Here is a 20,737-nt window from a genome sequence, read left to right on the forward strand (position 1 = left end):
ATAAAGTTTTTTAATACACAATAAAAAAGATCCAACACCAAGCTTAATGTAAAATAAAATTTTATTCAAGTATTTATATGTTTGATAAAAAAAAAAGCAAATCAATTAGATCAAAGCAAAAGATAAAAAAATGGTTTGCTAACTTTCTTAAAGCAATTTTAAGTCAAATTTATTATTATTATTTCTTTAATGTTAATAACAATAATAACAATAATGATAATAATAATAATTATTATTATTAATACTGTTATTATTATTATTGTTATTGTTATTAATGTTATTGTTATTATTATTTTTACTACTGTTTTTATTACAATGGTTATTACTGTATTATTACACAGGTCAACGAAAAAAAATTTTTTTTTATGGTGCCGAGCAAACAGTTTGTTTTTTGTATAGCATTTCTCAATTTTGATTTCATGTAACTTATTTTTCACCATCACGTCAAGTTGTAAAGATAGTTGTAAATATTTATAACATTTGCACTTTCAATTAAAGTGCAAAAGCGAATTTAAAAAATCGCGAAAAAAACCATATAGCTGGGCCGGTAATGGTACCAACTGTTAGCCAACTGGTTTATTACTGTTGCGCCATTAATGGTACCAACAGTTTATAAAATAATTGGCTAAGTGTTGGTAAAAGCATTACGTTTTTTTCACGGTACCAACTAAATAGCCGACTGATGGCCCAACTGTAGCTAATAGTTGGTTACTAGGATCGGGCCAACTACTTATCAGCTGTTCAATGTTCACTGGGCAGTATTTTGGTCACTTTCCGAAGAAAATTTCAAACAAAAGTGTCAAGAAAGTTTCAACATATTCCTAAAATGACGGCCCGTACCGTGAAGGGGGAGGGGGGAGTTGTTGATTGCGATCGACCCCCCCCCCCTCTCTCTCTTTTATTGCAAAGTGCCTTTTCTAATTTGACGCCAAATATTATTTCTAGACTCTTTTCGATGTCAAAATATTTGATCAAAATTTTTATGATAATTATTTGATTTTTATGAATCATTCTAATGAAACAATTTTTACTTAATTGTTTCATAAACGTAAGGCGTCATTACAATTCATTACATAATGAAATTTTTTGTAAACGAAAAATCAAAAACAGTCTCTCCAGAGTTTATACTGTAATTACAATTCTCCACTAATACTAATTCACTTTTAAAAGCAAACGATAGTTAACATGCCTAACCAAATTAGGAAACAAGCAGCTGATAGAAAAGAGCTTCAAAATGCTGCAAAGAAATGCAAATCGTTAGCTGGATATTTGAAGTAAAAAAGTTATTTTGATCTTCTTTTTATAATAATTAGTTTGATTAGTTTAATATTAACTAGATATAGATATTACCTAGATATAGATATTATCTATACGTTAAATTTTTTTATGATAGTACTTTTGTTATTACTTATTTTTTATTGTAATGTTTACGCGAGTTTTTTTAATTTTGGTATAGTTTAAGATCTGAAAGTTTATTATTAATTAATTACGTTTCAAGTGGTTTTTATTATCGACAGTTCTCAAAATGTAACCGATAAAACATTACCCGAAGTAGAAGAAAAAGAGGAAGTCTTAAAGATGATAATAATGTTAACAAAAGCTTGTCATGCGAAGTAGACCAAACAAATTTAAAAGAATGTGATTTAAAAAAAGAAGAAAAACGATATGATATTGACGAACTCTTGCGCGGAAATAAAGAATTATTACCACATGAAATATACAAAATGTTTACGAATAACTTAAAACAGAAGATACATTTTCAATTCCCAAAACATTAAAACATGGTTGCAAACGCGCTTGTCAGGAAGAAATTTACAAAATGGATTTGTCTACAGTAAAAGTGAAGACGCATTCTACTGCATATACTGCACTTTATTTCTAAAGCAGGATAAAAAAAAATCTTTGGGAGCTTTTGTTAACCGTGAATATAAGGAATGGCACAATGTTTTAGAGAAACAAAAACTACATATAGGCAATAGATAACATAAAGAAGCTATCGAACAAGCTAATGGCATTTGTTGTCGTTTTGAAGATCCGAGACAAACTATTCCATTACAAAGCAATAGCACTTTAAAAAACCAACAACAAATGTACATTTGTTGTTGGTTTTTTAAATACATTGTTGAAACAGGTAGAATAGTGCATTTGATGGGGAAACAAGGACTTGCATTTCGTGGAACTTATGAAAAGCGCATAAAAAACTCAGACCAAAAAGGTAATCCTGAAAACTTTCTTGCAATTGTGCAAGAAATAGCTCGCCATAACGCTGAACTTTATGCACATATACAAACACCATTACGCAAAGATGTCACCATTACCCCAAGAGTCAAAATGAATTAATTGATATAATTGGAAAGAAATGTATACAAGAGCGGCTAGTTAATGAAATCAAAGCTGCAAATTACCATTCAATTTTAGCAGACAAAGTAACAACTGCAAACCAACAAATTCTATCAGTATGTATGAGATACATAAACGGAGAAAAAGAAGTATTTCTTGAATTTTTGAATCTTGACAGGATAACAGGCAAACATATTGGGGAAAGCTTGATGAAATTTTATAGCGAAAGTGGAATTGATCTTAGTTCTTGTAAAGGCCAGTGTTACGATGGCGCACCAAACATGCAGTTTGTAAAAAAAGGTGTTGCGAGCTATATTTTAAAAGGATCACCAAAAGCAATTGTAACACATTGTAGCTCACATAATTTGAATTTATCAATTGCTGCAACATCAAAAATACCAATCATTGATAACATTTTGGAGGTATACAGAAATATATATCCATTTATTTCAATACCTCTCCGAAAAAAGAGCGCTTGCTGGAGCATGTTGCAGAGATCCGTTGTAAATCAACTGAAAGAAAAAATATTTTGATAGGGATGTGCAAAACAAGATGGTCAGAAAGAGATGCCGCATATGAACACTTTTATTTAGCTATACCATTAATGGCAGAGGCATTAGAGATTATTTTAGGAATACACTCTAATATAGAACAGTTCAATATAGAGTTTAGTATGGATTGGGACGCACAAGGAAAAAGAGAGGCCAACTCACTCCTCAATGCACTCACTAAGTTCAAATTCATAATTGGTATTATAACGTACCGCTTACTTCACCCGTTGTTGTATATAACAGAGAGGTTACAAGGGCGCACAACTGATATTGTGTTTGCATACAGTAACATTCAAGAAACAATCGACGGTTTGAACCATCTACGGAAAAATGTTAAAAAAGAAACTTACGCAATTTACCAACAAGCTACTCGTATTGCAAGTAAATTATTTGTAAAACCAACGATTCCCAGAATCACTATGAGACAGGCCTACAGAAATAACGTACCTGCAGAGAGTCCCCATGAGTATTATAAACGGGCCTTGATTATACCTTTTCTCGACACCATCATTTCAGAAATCAAAATACGATTCCCTCCATAATTTGCAGTGAGTAGATAACTGCTTTCCATGAGTTAGCTGAAATGTATAAAAGTGATCTTCCAAACTCAGAAGCTGTAGATCAAGAATTCATGTTTTGGAAAAGAAAATGGTTTGTTATTAAACCTGAAGATAGGTCTAATACTCTAGCTAAAGCCATTAAAATCTGCAATAAAAATTAATATCCTAATCTCTTTGAGCTTCTATAGATCGGATGTACACTACCCGTAACGTCCGCAGAATGTAAACGCAGCTTTTCTGCAATGCGAAGATTAAGTACATGGTTGAGAGCCAGTATGACTACTTTTTTACTTTACATCCTAGAAAATTGTATGAAAAAAGTTTAGTTTTTGAATAAAAATTTAAACTATTTATCAAAGTATTATTAATCTTTGTATCGATACCCATATTCTGACAAGGAGCTTGTTTAAACGCCTATGCTGCATAAAAATAGAAAAAATATTCGGAGAACAATAAATTCGTTTATGTAAACATTATTTACACAAATATAGTTATGTTTCACGAAAACTTTATTAAGTAAATTTAGTTTATTAAGATATTTGTTTGATGTTTTAAAACTGCCTTTTTTTTTCAAAAACAACCCTTCCCTAAAAAATTTCACGGTACGGCCGTAAAATGTGTGAAAATTTATTGTAATTAAGACATTTATGACTTACTATAGTTTGATTTTTGGTATAAATTGAAGTCTTATTAATTTTCTCATTTATTTCTGATGAGTTTTTATGGAAAACACACACACACACACAAACACACACACACACACACACAGACACTCTCTCTCACACACACACACACACACACACACACATACACACCCACACACACACACACACACACACACATATATATATATATATATATATATATATATATATATATATATATATATATATATATATATAAACTAAATATATATATATATATATATATATATATATATATATATATATAATATATAATATATATATTTGAATCTATTAATACTTGAAATCTCTCCAATAGTACCCCCAACTGAGTATTTAAGTCTACAATTAACACAATGTTTAACTATAGCAGAAGAAACCTTTTCAGTAATTATTTTAAAACCGCCACTTTTGCAAACTAAACATTTCTTCAAATAATCTTCTGTCTTCCCATAAAGAATAAAGACATTCTAGTAAAGCATCAAATTATCCTTTAGCCGTAACGCTTTCAAGTTCCATTAAAACCAAAAATAAATTGATTGGTGAATTCATTACACTTCCTTTTACACAGCACCGAATGTACAATCAGAGTTGATTTTTAGCTAGAAGTGGTTGTTTGTTGGACTCATCATTGACTCATCAACTATTAACGAAGTCTTACTCTCTTTGACTTTATGACTTGTTCAATAATTGTTTTCCTCATTTCGTTCTCTATATGGTTGACAATGTTAACTCATACATTTGTATTTGAAAGTATTTATCCATTTCAACTCCGTTAAATTCTTGAACTTTTACATTACCTTTCCATTTCAAAGTTATTAAAGGACTGGTTTCCTTTTGCATATTTGTATACAGTTCAAAAATGTTTGCTGTTACAATTTTCTAACGCTTAAAGTCTTTAAAATATTATTTGAAAGCGTCTCTTTTTTAGCTTTTTTTGATTATTTTTCTAAATTAAGTGCCCCAAGAATACCTTACGGTCTTATCACAGAGCACCCCGGATGAGCATTTGAAAGGAAGTTCAACCCTCCTTCTTTACTCATGTTATAAAACTTGTCCAGAGATGGCGTTGAACCACGGATCTTTAGCTTCTGAGGCAAACATGCTAAGCACTGCGCGACGGCTGCTCAAAGGTTTCAGAAATAGGATTAGATTCACGGAGCTTTCCATCAGAAAATCTGCAAGCTAACCACACGGCCACACAGACATAAAAATAATCTAACAATATTAAAATCAACATTTCTTATTAGGTGCTTTTGCTTTACTTGTTGCATAGATTAAACATTACTTTTGTTAACCTCGTTGCAAAGATAATATTCTCTTTGTATAGATTAAAACTTCTTCTACCATCTTTAATGCAGCTTGATGTCCAGCAGATTCTTTGTAATCAAATACTTTATTACATAGCTAACTATATTGGTATTTTTATATCTCTTTTTAAATATATCAATTAAGTAAAAACTTTGAATTTAAAACGTTGCTAATATGAAATTCTATAACGGTATAATAAAAATTACTGTCGCAAATAGCGTAAATTTGATTTTCTAAAAATAGCTCTTTAATAAGTAGCGTATGCATTATAAGATTGGTATTTGGACCAGGGCCGTGCCTGACCGGCTTTATTGCGTGCACCGCACTCTGGCGGCCGAATTAATAGGCGGCCAAAAAACTATAAGAATACATCACATATACTCCACATTCAGTGCCGTAAAATGTAAAAATTTAGTATAAATAAAATAAAAATTCATATTATTATAAATTTTGTTGTATTTTTCTTCATATGCAGGAATGTTTTTTTATGCGTTACGTATAATATCAGTATCACTTTCTTGCTGATATTAATTTTTTTTCTTTGCTGATATAAATTTTTTTAAATTAAACTGTTTATTTTGTTTTTGCGCACATGCCACTAAGAATGCTGCCGGCGCGGCGCCGACTCCTATCTATGGAAGCCAGTAGCAGCGAATGTGTTACACACACTAATACCATTGAATTTATATGTGTAAATTCAATGCTAATATTATACTATTTCTTTAATTTTACTTAACATGCTCATTTCTGTATATTTTGTGTGTAGTGTGCATCATTAAAAAGTAAGTAATAATAATCAACGATATTTATTTGTTAAATTCTTTATGTTTTAGTAAAAACAATTATTTTTGATGTACAATTTATTTATATTTAATCTGAAATAAACCAAAAAATTAATAAAATATGTAAATTTTTTACTAATTATAAGTTTTTTGAAAAAATATTTTTATTTTTTTGTTTATATAATTATACAGTACAATCTTTCTAATTGGAATTTTATGGGCAAAAATAAAAGTTCGAATTAGAGAGATTTTCGAATTTCAGAAAGTTGACTTTTTTTCAAATATTCTTTTAAGGGTTTCTTAAGCACATTTCACGGTGACTTTGCATTTAATCAAATTATGGAGGTTTTCGAATTAAGGAGATTCGAATTAGAGAGATTGTACCGTATTATTATTTTTAAACATTTTAGTCAAAATCCTTAGAATATCTGAAAGAAAAACGAAAATATCCGGAGCACAGTATAAAAGAAAGCGAGAAGAAAAACAAAATGAAACTAAAAAAATCTTTGGTTCACTAACAAAATATTTGGAAAAAGATGATGAGAGACGAAAAATGATTGTAGTAGCCAAACAAATTTAAGTAGTGAAGTTTCTTCTGATAAAAATGAAAATGAATTATTAGCAGAAAATACAAATGACTATATTATTAGTAACGATAAAATAGGAGATAATACAGTTACAAATATCGACGATATCACGGGAAAAAAATCACTACTTGGATTTGCTTGCAGTAGCCTAGCAAATCCAAGCAGTGATTTTTTTTCCGAAAAAACAAATGCTAGTGACAATATTGCAGTTGCAAATATCGACGATGTCATTAAAATTAATGAAGCATATTCTGCTATGTGTATGGAACTAAATGATCTAGCTTGTTGGCCTTTAACGCTTACCAATAAAATGGTGGATATTTTAATCGAAAAAGATCCTATTCAAAATATACAATCTACATATCCAGAAAATAAATTGGGAAGATCTTTTTCAAAAGTTTATTTCTGAAAAAATGCCAAATGGTGAAAAATTTCAATGTAAGGGGTTAATCTATTCTCCGAAAAATAATGCCATATTTTGTTTCTGTTGTAAGTTATTTGACAAACAAGAAATAAAATTAGTTAATGAAGGCTTCAACGATTGGCACATCTGAAAACTTATCTCGTCACGAAAAATCATCGATGCACATCGAAAACTGCACTCATTTGAAAGAATTAGAATTAAATTTAAAAAGGAAAACCACATTCGATAATAATATGCAACGGTATTATGATGCCGAGAAAAAACTATGGTGTCAAATTGTCACACACATGATATCTGTGGTCCAATTTCTAGCAGGACAGTGTTTAGCTTTTAGAGGTTCTTCCAGCAAATTGTACAAAAAAAATACAGGAAATTTTTTAAAAGCAATTGAAATGATAGGAAAATTTGATGATATTATGGCAGAACACGTAAAACACGTACAAAAATCAATCGCTTTAAAGAACCACATGCCACATTACCTGGGAAATCGCTTTCAAAATGAAATAATCAATATCCTTGCAAATCAAATTCAAAAATATATATTAACATCAATAAAAGAAGCAAAACATTTTTCAGTCATTTTGGACTGTACGCCGGATGCTGGATATGTCGAGCAAATTACAATGATTTTCAGATATGTACATACTAAAAATAATAAAATTGAAGTAAGAGAAAATTTTATTGGTTTTTATCAAAATTAAAAAAGTAATGGAGAATCTTTTTACGATTTCTTAATTCAAAAATTAAACTAAATAATAACTACATAAGGGGCCAGGGATACGGCAATGGGTCTAATATGTCCAGAAAACATATTGGATTGCAAAAACGAATTTTGGACAATTATCCATGAGCTTTGTTTATGCCATGCAACGCGCATACATTAAATTTGGCGATTAATGGTGCAGCTAAAGTTTTGTTTCCAACGGTGGATTTTTTTAGTACTATATCAACAATATAAAATTTCTTCAGTGGTTCACCATTTAGATGGCAAGTTTTAATGAAAATTGTAATACCTTTAACATTGAAGCACGTTAGTAAAACTCGGTGGGAACCAAGAATTAAAGCAATTAGACCACTGCGATATGAGTTAGGTAAAATTTACGATAGCCTTATAGAAATAGCTGAAGAATGTTCAACGCCAACAGTTCGACATTAGACTGAATGTTTGGCAATAAAAATTAAACCTTATAAATTTATTTGTTCAATAATAATACGGTACGAAATCTTGAAAAAGGTAGATGTCATTAGTAAAATGATGCAGAAAGTTTCTTGGAATATCAGTTCATGTGCTGAATCAATTATGGAAGTTTCGAAGTTTTTCAAAAGTATTAGAAATGATAAATGTTTCAAAAATTATTTGAATATTTCTAATGAAATTTGTAAAGCATTTGAAACAGAATTGGATTTTCCTGCTGAAATTATTGTACGTCTTCGACGTCACCGAAAGCAATTTAGCTATGAAGGAGAAGAAGATATTCAATTTACTTCAAAAGAAAATTTTCAAATTAATTTTTATTATGTAATACAGCTTTTTAATATGTAACACAGCTATTTCATCTCTTAACACCCGTTTTGAAACTTTGTCAAATTTCGAACAATGATTTGGATTTCTCTACAAGTTTATTGATATGGAAGATGAAGAAAAAAAAAAAGTTGTTTCGATCTTTAGAATAAATTTAAAGATGGTGAATCCTGTGATATCAATGGCGCGGAATTGTATGAAGAAATAATTTCTTTGAAAATAATCGTAAAAGACAAAAAGCACCTCCTAAATTCCTAAATACAACTTGGAGACGTCTTTTCGAAATGTCGCCACAAGTTTAAAACTTTTTCTAACAATTCCAGTTTTTGTTGAAAACTAGAGCGAAGTTTCTCAAAACTGAAAATAATTAAAAATTACCTGAGGACATCCATGACACAAGAACGACTCAGTAATGTTTCAATTATTGCAATAGAAAGTGACATTGCCAAGCCAACATTGACATACGGGTACCGTACGGGGCCCATAGGGGTTGTCAACTGGGTCCCGCATGGGAAGACCAACGGTATCCCGCCGGATCTTGGCCGCGGTTTCCATATGGGTATTCCGTATGGGTCCCAGTCAAATCCCGTACTTTAAAACGGTAAGGAGCCCATTTGGGTATGCAACTGGAACCCATATGGGAAACCCATCGGGAACCCGCCGTATCTTGGCCGCGGTTTTTTTCTGGGCCCCATATGGGTATGCCCGCCGGGTATCCCGTAAGGGTCCCACGAGGTTTACCCATTGCAAATCTTGAAAAACTACGTTTAAATGTTTAAAATTAACAAAAAAAGCAAATTTATATATAACTTGGTTGGTTTATTTCAAAAAAAAGAATTAAAGTTACAGACGAAATTAGGCAAACTTTTAAACGATTCTTTAATCGTGTATCAAATGCTTTCACGGTTATCTCGCGAATTGGAAGCTTTTCCATTGTTGTTTAAATGACTTCTTTGAAAACCTCTTTACACAATATCTCGTTTCGATATGATCTGTAAGAAAATTAAAGTTAACTGTTAGTCTTAAATTTTATAGGCAACAAATTATTTTTAATATGTTATAAAACTCTTACGATTTCTCTTAAAACTCTTCAGATAAAAAATGCAATTTTCACCATCGAAGGTAGAAAAATATAATCTTAAATTTTATAATCGACATTTATTTGAACGTTTTAAAATGTACTTGTAATAAATAAGCACTGATAAATAAATTATATAAAATTATTACATAAATATAATTTTATATTTATATTAAATATAATTTGATATATACTGTTTATAACTTTATATATATATATACATATTGTATATAACTTTATATATATATATACAGTATTGGACAAAACATTTGCAACCAACATCGAACAATGCTAAAAAGTGTTCCTAATTTTACATGTCTTAAAAACGAAACGAACTATACTACCACAGCAAACAGTGCAGGAGTCTGGAGTCATAGCATACCATGACATGAGCAATCAGTTGACAGGTGACAGCACACAGGCAGAATTTCGTTGACAAGTGCCATTTTGCAGCGGACAAAACAAGTGCAACTTTTTTGGTTTGTTTCATTTTCTTAAGTCTAATCCGTGTCAACGTCACGGAAGTTTTTTAATAATTAAAGGAAGTATCCAGAAGTTTCCAGAAGCATGCAGAAGCTTACAGAAGTTTCCAGAAGAAGCATCTGGAAGCATCCAGTAGCATCCAGAAATATTCAGAAACGTTCAGAAGCATCCAGATGCATCCAGAAGCTTACAGAACCATCGAAAAGAAGCATCTAGAATCTTCCAGAACAGGTTTACACAGGTTCATTTTACTATATAAGAGACATGTAAATCGACATGTAATTCAGTCAGTATATGGAAGTCAATCAGTCAGTATTATCAAGACAGTTTATCGAAGTGAGTTTTATCAAAGTGTTTTATCGAAGAACATCAATACAAGAAGTGAAATACAACAAGTGTTTCATTACATCAATACAGTCCACATCCAACCAAGACGTTGTGTTCCACAGAGCATTATTGTATCATCACAAGGTAAATGTAACATGGTAAGCTTTGAGAAGTGTATTTATTTTTATGACTTCAAGTGCAAAAATGGCTCCCGACAGTCTTGGATTGGAACTAAGAAAGAAAATTATTGGCGATTACGTAAGTGGAATGTCACAAAAAAGTATTTGTGATAAATATCGTGTGAAAAAATGGACCTTATCAAAACTATGTTCCAAATATCGTTCTACGGGGAAGTTGGCAGCAAATAACAAAGTTGGAAGACCGCGTTCCACCACTTCTAGAGAGGATTCTATGATCGTCAGATCCGTCAAGAAGGATCCCTGGATATCATCAGTCGAGATACAAAAGCAATTAAAGCTGCCTGTATCGAACAATCAGACAACGTGCTGTTGAAGCCGGATTGTTTTCTCGACACCCTGCAAAGAAACCACTGATTTAACTATAAAACCAGAAAAAAAGACTCCTGTTTGCTACATCTCATATTGACTGGAATGTGCAGAAATGGCGAACTGTTCTGTTCAGTGATGAATCGAAGTTCAACATCATTGGGAGCGATGGCATTTGCCGTGTACATTTACCGGCCAGAAAACGCCTTGATTTACGTTACTGCCATAAGACCGTGAAGCATGGTGGAGGCAATGTAATGGTCTGGGGTGTTTTTCTGCTAACGGTCTAGGTCCAATACATCGAAACGATGGAATAATGGACCGTTTCATGTATAAAAATATCCCGAAAGATGTTATGTTATCTCATGCTGAATGGAATATGCCAATAAAATGGGTTTTTCAGCGAGAGAACGATCCGAAACACACTGCAAAAGTAGTCAAGCAGTGGTTTCAAGACAACCACCTATCGGTGATGGATTGGCCGCCTCAATCTCCGGATGTCAACCCTATCGAGAACCTGTTGGAGATCGTCAACTCCAGAATTAATCGTGAAGGTGTTCGTAATAAGGATCAACTGTTTGAACAAATCCAAAAGGCCTGGGCAGCGATTCCACAAAGTTTCATTTATCACCTGATCGAATTTAGGCCTCGAAGATGCAAGGCTGTGATCGACAACAAAGGATTCGCCACGAAATATTGATAGCGAAATACAGCTTGGTCAACATTTTGTCGAGTTGCACTTGTTTTGTCCAGAAAGAAATCAACTTTTTTAAATACTTTTGATTAATTTATTAATTTTCGTGTACAAATAATGAACTTTGTGATGAATAAAACTTGAAGAACTTTGTCTCTAAACAGTTACATAGTTATTTCTCTAAATTGAAAAAATGCAGCACTTTTATATAAAGAAACTAAATTAGCATTATTTGGTTGCACTCATTTTGTCCGATATATATATATATATATATATATATATATATATATATATATATATATATATATATATATATATATATACATATATATATATATCAGGCCTTGTTACGAGATTTCGCTGCGTAGCGAAAACGCGCAACGCATTCCTAAGTAACTCAACTCATCAAATATATTTTGCATTGTTAGAAGGTATATTGCGTCACTCGCGCCTTTTCAAGTACCGCATCGTAATTAAAGTTATTTTATTAACGCGTTAAAAATCATACAAACAGTTTGTTTTTTTCTCACTATAACAAAAGTTACAGTTAATAGAATCTAAGTTCTTATTTTAAAAATCATTTTTATTATTTTTTTCAAATATGAACTAAATTTTATTTTGAAAAAAATATTTTTTTCATGAAACGTAAAATAATGTTTGTTTATTTTCTTATAATTTTACAGTTGGTTTTTGGTTATTTTATTAACTGTTATTAAACTTTTTCTTATTTAATATGTGAACTCATTTTAATGTTTTTAAACAAGAAAGAGTTTTTTTTGTTGTTTATCAGTTACCGATAACATATTCGTGATCATAATTTATTTTCATAAATTAAACGAACGTCATTAAATCTTTACGTTATTGAATTAACAATAAACAAAATATCTTATTAATAAAATATTTACATCAAAATAAATCGTACATTTTTTAAACTATTATGACTAAAAATAAGTTTTATATTTAAAAGAAACTTATATATTTTATTCCTTAAGATAAAACTTAAAACACTTAATTTTTTTAAACTAATTTTTAACAACAACAAAAAAATTATTTAACAAACTGTTTCTTTAACAAAAAATCTATTAGTTCACAATTGCGGTTAAATGCTTTTACTTACGACTTTATTTCTTCTGAATAAACGTCAAGTTAACGACAATCAAAAGACAACTTAAATATTCTAAAAGATATAAGTTTTTGCGTAGCGCAAAACTGCTGAACGCGTAGGCAAATCGCCTTTTCGCAAGCAAAATGCGAGCTGCGTAACGCTTCTTAACAAGGCCTGATATATATACACATATATATCTTTTACTGCTGATTTAGGTGAGCAGTATATATATAGAACCCTCGGAATTAGGAAAAATGAGGTCGGCAATAATTTGCCGACCTCAATCTTTTTGAGGTCGGCAAAAATTATTTGATACAAAGGTTTAACCATAAAACATAGAAACGAGGTCGGCAAATTTTTGCCGACCTCAAATACTTTCAGGTCGGCAGTTTGGTCGACATTGTTGTATATATATATATATATATATATATATATATATATATATATATATATATATATATATATATATATATCAGGGTGTAAACTAGCCCTGTGAGTCCCATCAAATGTGGTATTCCCAAATGCTCATAAAATAAAATAAAAAGTCCTTTAGAAAAAAAGTGGTGGTGTTGTCGGCCCTGCTTATTAAATCTTACTGCAAAGTCTATTTCAAGTAGTTCATGTGCTTTGTCAAATAAGTTTTTTCAAAATATTGAGAAGCCCTTTGCGTCAGGATACTTACAAAATTTTGATCAATGTGAGTAATAGGGTAAGTCTATTAGTTATTGTTTTTCTTTTTTTGTTTGGTAGTTTATATCAACTGAATTAGGTGATCACATCAACTATTATCTTTTTTTACTTATCAGCATCGACTAAAATCTTTTTATACCTATCTACTATTTTTTTTAAAAAATGCTGCTGAAATATAAGTGAAATACAAAAAATGTCTTATGATTATAACAAACAGGTACTTGAAATTTATTTAACAAAGAAAATAGATTCTTTTACTTTACTGCTCACTTGTATTAAAAGAGATGCATGTACATGAATGCCCACCAATGAAAAAGAAATATATATTTATGAGAATACTCTTAAAATAAAAACGGCAATGATATATAAGAGTTAAAATAAAATCAAATATATAATTCTTAATGATAATTAATATATACTGATTAAAATAATATAAAAGTATATAATTCTTAATAATCAAAGTTTAATTTGCTGTGTCATTGTGAAGCCAATTTAATTTTGCGTTGATTTTATATTCATCTTAGATAAATATTACAGTATTTTTTATTCGGAGTAGAAAGGAAAGAAGAAAATAAAAAGACCCCACAAACACACTTTAATCATAGCTGGGGTTGGGAAAGGGTGGGGGAGGAGGGAGTGGTCTGTTGACCAGCTTCGCACCCCTATTTCATCTATTAGTAATCATTTAAGTTGTCCATCAATCGTTATCTTGCTCTACATCTTCATCTTTTCTCTTTCAGTAACTTCCAACTTTAATTAGTGGCTGTTGGAAGCGAAGATGTTTAAAAAAAAAAATCCCAATTTTGTCAAAGCGCTGAATCAAATTTATTCTTGGTTTACACCCTGTGTGTGTGTGTATATATATATATATATATATATATATATATATATATATATATATATATATATATATATATATATATATATATATATATATATATATATATATATATATATATATATATATATATAGGGGAGAGTGGTGTACCTTGGAGGTATTGTCAAACTTTTACAAATATAAAAAAAAATACTTACAATATGTTCTGTAACAATATAATTTCTTTAACTTTATGATATTACTCTTGGATTATTTATTAAACATCCAGACATATTTTTTCAACCCTTTTTTTAATTTAAAAAAATAGCTTACACTACAGCCAAGGTACACCACCAGTGGTGTACCTTAGAGTTGTGTATGTTGTACCTTGGAGGCATTATTGTTTTAACAAATTAAGTACTCAATATGGTAGAAATTTGATATAATCTTTACTTATATGGTAATTGGACTTCACATTAGAGATAATATTAATCTAACTAGTTAGGTTTATATAAACTATATATAAATTTATACTTATGTTGAAATTATATATTATTATAAATTTAAACTAATTTATACTTAGAAGTATTAAAAACTTACAAAAGAAACAAAGTTGATTAAGAAAAGAATTATAGAAAATATTGAAAGCATTGAAGTTAAGTAATAATAAGTATTTCACTTTGATTTAGCATTTGTCTACTCTACATTCAGGTAATCAAAGTTAATGCCAAATGAGTTTTTCCAGCTGTCAAGCTGAACCTCCTGTAATAGAGGGATGTGGCAACTGAAAGACCATGCCTGATTTGTCTAACTCATACACAGTTTTATAATTTCTTTTATAATTCAAGAAAATTATCAAAGAGAAGATAACAGTTTGAGAAAAATAGTTTCATGTAATAAAATCATGCAAGTGTATACCTTGATTGTACCACCAAGGTACACAACATTAGCTACCTCCAAGGTACACCGATACCACAGTTTTTACAAAATTGCTACCCTATTTTTATAGGATAGGAGTTAAGCAGTTTCAAGCATGCTTAAATGCAGCTGAAAACATGCTTTACAATTTTTGATAATCAGTTTTAAAATAAAGTTTATACCTGCAGTTGCAGAAAAAAAAAAATAGTCCTAAAAAAGTTACTTTTGGTACCGGAAAAAAACTTTTATTTTTATTGCAACAATAAATGTGTTAAGCTGTGGTAAAACAACTTTTTATAAGCCTTTAGTGGCCAATACATGCAATTAAAATTTCAGTTTGAATTCATCACTCAAGATGACAGCACAATTGGCGTGCCTCCAAGGTACACCACTCTCCCCTATATCTATATATCTATATATATCTATATCTATATCTATATCTATATCTATATATATATATATATATATATATATATATATATATATATATATATATATATATATATATATATAAAGACGACAACATATATAAATATATATATTTATGTTGTCGTCTTCCGTAAAAAGCTCTGGCCGATGGCAAAAGTTTACTTTCGAGGATCTCTTTGTAGTTGCACTAGTTAATTCTGCCATTATAAATGTTGCATGACCTTGTTCCTTTATGGGAGAAACATCCCCATATTCCAACTGATCCTCCTCCACCTTGTATTCTTGGTACACAAAAGCACTCTTTAAACTTTTCACCAGCCAGCCTCTTGATGATTAATCTTGACTTGCAATTTATTACCTTAAAATTGGATTCGCTGCTGAAAATAACTTTGGCCTAGTCTTCTACAGACCAGTGAAGTCTTTCTCTACACCACTTTAATCTTTTTAGGCAATCTGAGACACGCAAAAGTGGTTTTCGAGCAGCGACATAGCAATCTAAGCCTTACTTATTTAGGCATCTTCATACAGTCCATGTACTAACACTAACATTACCAGGCATATTTGTGAACCCTTTAGCAAGTTCGCGGTAAGAAATTTTAGGGTCTTGTCTAACTTTTCAATAGAGATAACTTTAAAGAATGGACATTGTAAACTAGTTGATCCTTACCGTAAAGTTCACCAAATAACTGCACAAAATAAGTTAGTAACTGACAAGCAAAATCAACATATTTTTTCAACAAAATAAAACATTCTAAAATTAGAACTAAAAGTACTAAAAAGTTTGAATAGATTTTTGGCTAAATAATCCCCTTTAAACAACTGGCCCAGTGTATACTAAAAAAAGTCTAAGTTCAGTTGCTTTTCATTTTTTAATACCTAATTAAGACCTTGGTTATCTAGAAATTTTCTTGGAATGTAACGACATATCTGGAACAATCCGCCAGATAAAGTATTGATTGTAATCTGAGACAATTTACAACATTTAGACCATTTAACCATAAGCTGATGAGTCTTTGCATACCCCTAAACATACTAGATGCATAAAGTCTAAAGAAAACTTTGTCACCATGTCAAAATTTAATTCCATTTAACACACCACTAAGATATTCAGAATGCTTTTAATGACAAAAATCTGAATCAGTGCTTAAAATTGATGAAATATGTGGGAGTGTTAACGCTTACATCAGTTATAACCATTGTGCCCCTAATATACTTAACAAATGCTCTAGCTGGTGCATCACATATGATAACAGCAAGATTAATTTCATACTCTTTTAAAAGATAGTTTTATCTGTTAAAATAGTATGAAATTAATCTCAGCAAGATTAATTTCATACTATTTTAACAGATAAAACTATCTTTTGGAAAAATTTTGAACTCTACCAAAAAATTATGTAGATAACCAAAAATGGAATTAGGTTTTTGGGCACCACTTTTTAAACAAATCTCTAAAAATCCAATTTGGGTTGCCCAAAATTGTGAATTGGCCTAGGCTCTGACAGCAACATTTATAAACAGCAAAAACTTTTTGCAAATTTTATTTTAAATTTTTTACATGTATGTTTAAATTTTGTTGCTATTTTAGATTTTCATTGAATAATTTCTTACATGTTTTTTAAATATAAAATATTTATGGAGTATTATTATCTTTTACTATCAGCTATCAAGCTGATTGAACTGACTTGATCAGCTTTAGCTTTAATTTGAAGCTAATGAGTTAAAAGCTGAAGCTGAAATAACGGGTGATGCGGAAGTTATCGGACAAAATAAAAACGTCAATAACTTATTTATAAATAAAAAAACAAACTACTATTATATTTTTTTTAAATAAAGCATTTATCTTTAAATAAAAATATACTATTTTTTATATGAAAAAACACCACCATCTGCAATTGATCTCAATTTTGCTCTGACGCCTTTCATATGCGACTGTTAAAAGTTTAAATCAATTTCTTGTAGTTTTAGTTTAATGCGATCAATCAAAACTTGCTCTGTTGAAGCTTGCCAATCTCCCTCGTAAACCTTCTGTGCCAAATGTCCCCAAAAATTTTCAATTGGTCGTGCTTGAGGCACATTTGGGGGATTGGATTTTTATCAACGTAATAGACATATTGGTCCATCCAATTTAGAGAATCTTTAGAATACTGAGAACTTGCTAAATCTGGCCAAAATAAATAGTTAAAGTATCCATGATACTTGTGAATAAATGAAAGAAGTCGTTTTTCTAAACATTCATTAATATAGATTGATGAATTGATCGCTACAGCCTTGGAAGTGCGAAACAATGGCTCGGACATACCACGGTCAGATATGGCTATCCACATTAATAGTTTTTTTGGAAATTTCTCTTTTCCTATAAAACGAACACTTTCTGGGCATGTCTTTTTGTTGTTTGTGTAGTACCCAGAATTTCCAGGCATGTTTTCCCCTGCAAAACAAAAGTATTTTTCGTCATCTATGACTAGAAGCGATTTTGTGTTATAGAGTTGGGTAACTAGTTTCCTGCTTCTTTTCTTTGCTTTTATTTGTTGTTCTATAGTGTATTTTGGAGTCTTTTCACGTTTTCTATATTTAATATTCATTTTTTTAAACTGATGACCAATTGTCGATTGATTTACACCGAATTTAATACCTATTTTTCTTTGACTGACCCCTTTTCGATTGTTGACAATAATTCGGTTTTCTTTTCTCAAGTCCAGGATGTCGGACGACCAGGGTGCTTTCTATCAGAAAACGATTGAACAGTTTCAAGTCTTTTTAGGTTATCATATATTGTACTTCGAGCAAATCCTTCCTTTTCAAAATGATTTACGATTTTTTTTTTTTATATTAGGTTTATTTACAAAAAACATTTTTACTCGCTTTCGAAAAGTTTCTCGTTCCGCTGCATTTAACCTCATTTTAAATAATTGTGTTTCAAATAATAAAGTTTATATTTTATAGAACGTTTATGCCTACGCATAAAACCACAAAAACTAATTATTATGCTCAAATAATGAAATTAGGATTTGTCCGATAACTTCCGCATCACCCGTTGTCAGCTGCAACCCCTAACTTACAGACAACATAGTTAATGTGATGTATATACTTTATCATAATGTATGTAACAACATGTATTTTTTTATACTTGAATACTTATTTTTTAATTTTAAAATACATGTTTTTTTATAATATTTAATACTTAAGAAAATATTGATTTTTGCGGAAAATTCTTTAGATAAAAATAACGTTTTCTTACATTACTCTAATCATGGTAATAAACAAAGTTAATATTTATTCTATTATATTTGTCCCCCAAAGTTTATCCTATTCTATAATACATAAGTCTTTCACTAATTTTAATAAACAAAAGTTATTACCATTATTATAATAATTATATTTACTAACCTGTCATTACTAACATTTATCAAAAATACGTCCTGGTTCTTGAAGTCACCTTTACTCATATCAGTATGCAAATAGTGTTAACAGTCAGAGTGCACATAGCAGAAATATTTTTAAACATGCTGCAAAATGCAAGATATACATAAGATACATATCATATAAGACCTATGACCTGGAACTTAATAGTTTTATCTCAACATTTTAAATTAAGTTATGGAAAACAAAAACAGTGTTCAACTTACTATAACTCAGTTATAATAAATAAGCATATGGTCAAGATCTATATAATAATTTTTTTTAGTTATCGTTGTATATGTTCAAGGTATCAAGTTAAATTAAAGTTTTATAATTAAAGTTTGAATGCAAAAGTTCATATCAATAAAAGCTTTATCAGTATTGTAAACATAAGTTAAGTATTATAAGTATTTACAAGTATAAGTATTGTAAGTATAAGTTATTACTAATAATAATAACTTATATATAAATTAATATATAATAATATATACTATTTTATATATAGTAATTATTTTATATATGATATATTACATATAATATATAAATGATATTATTTATAATAATATATAATAATATATAATTATATATAAATAACTTATATATAAATAATATAACTTATACATAATATTATGTATATTATGATATTATTGTTAATATTACAAACGTACAATTTTAAATTAAAGTCAAAAAATTACAATGATTAAAAAATGAGGTAGATACATAACAATAACGCCATTTTTTGCATTTATATGTAAACACTTAACATTTTTATCTCACGGAGGGTAAACTTTGTTAACATCAGTCATTTTGCTTGCATAAATATAGAAAAATCAATGGAAAAGAGTGGATCTGTAAAAACGATTTAAAAGCCTTAAATTCCCAAAATATAACCTATCCATCACAACATTCGCCTGTTTGCTTTTTTTAAATGTTTCTGACTAAACCAAAGTTTTGATTAAACTCAAAGCAGTTAATAACGTCACTAGCAGAAACAAAACTTTATATTTTGATCATTTAAAAAATGCAAAGTGTCTCAATGGAATAGTTACTTCATGTTTAATAGTTACTGGAACATATGTTAAACATATATGTTAAACTTTATAAATTTATTTAAAAAAAATATTTAAAAAATTCTTTTATAATGGTAATAAATGAAATTTTAAAACAACGTCTTTTCAATGGAGTCACAGTGAAAAAACACATCAAAAAAATTTTTTCTCTTTAATTACAATGTAAATATAACGTATACAAAAAATATAATGCATAAAATTTTTAAATTTAATACACGCACAATACGAAAATGGCAACCATAGAGTAAGTTTTGTTATGATTTTTTTAATAATCAGTGTAAACCTTATGGGAACTGTAATAAAATATCACATCCGCCTAAAATATCACATCCCCCATAGAAAAACCGAAATCGAGAATGCGTTTTCAAGTTATTGCACTTAGAAGTGTATCTAGTACGTCCGAAATATTTATTATGTACAAAAACAATAAAATTAAAAGCGCAACGATCAAGATTCATAAA

The 20,737-nt window shown here is 29.8% G+C and overlaps 1 long non-coding RNA gene across 1 annotated transcript; it reads right to left on the reverse strand.

Moving 5' to 3' along the window:
- Positions 1-9,620: 9,620 nt before the first annotated feature.
- Positions 9,621-19,357, reverse strand: LOC136077695 (uncharacterized). The gene is made up of 2 exons (XR_010637194.1): positions 19,195-19,357; positions 9,621-9,752 (listed from the first exon to the last, which is right to left on the reverse strand). It is a non-coding gene; the product is annotated as an uncharacterized LOC136077695 (long non-coding RNA).
- Between the last annotated feature and the right edge of the window lie 1,380 nt (positions 19,358-20,737).

Source organism: Hydra vulgaris, chromosome 03 (assembly GCF_038396675.1).
Source record: "Hydra vulgaris chromosome 03, alternate assembly HydraT2T_AEP".
Taxonomy (NCBI): domain Eukaryota; kingdom Metazoa; phylum Cnidaria; class Hydrozoa; order Anthoathecata; family Hydridae; genus Hydra; species Hydra vulgaris.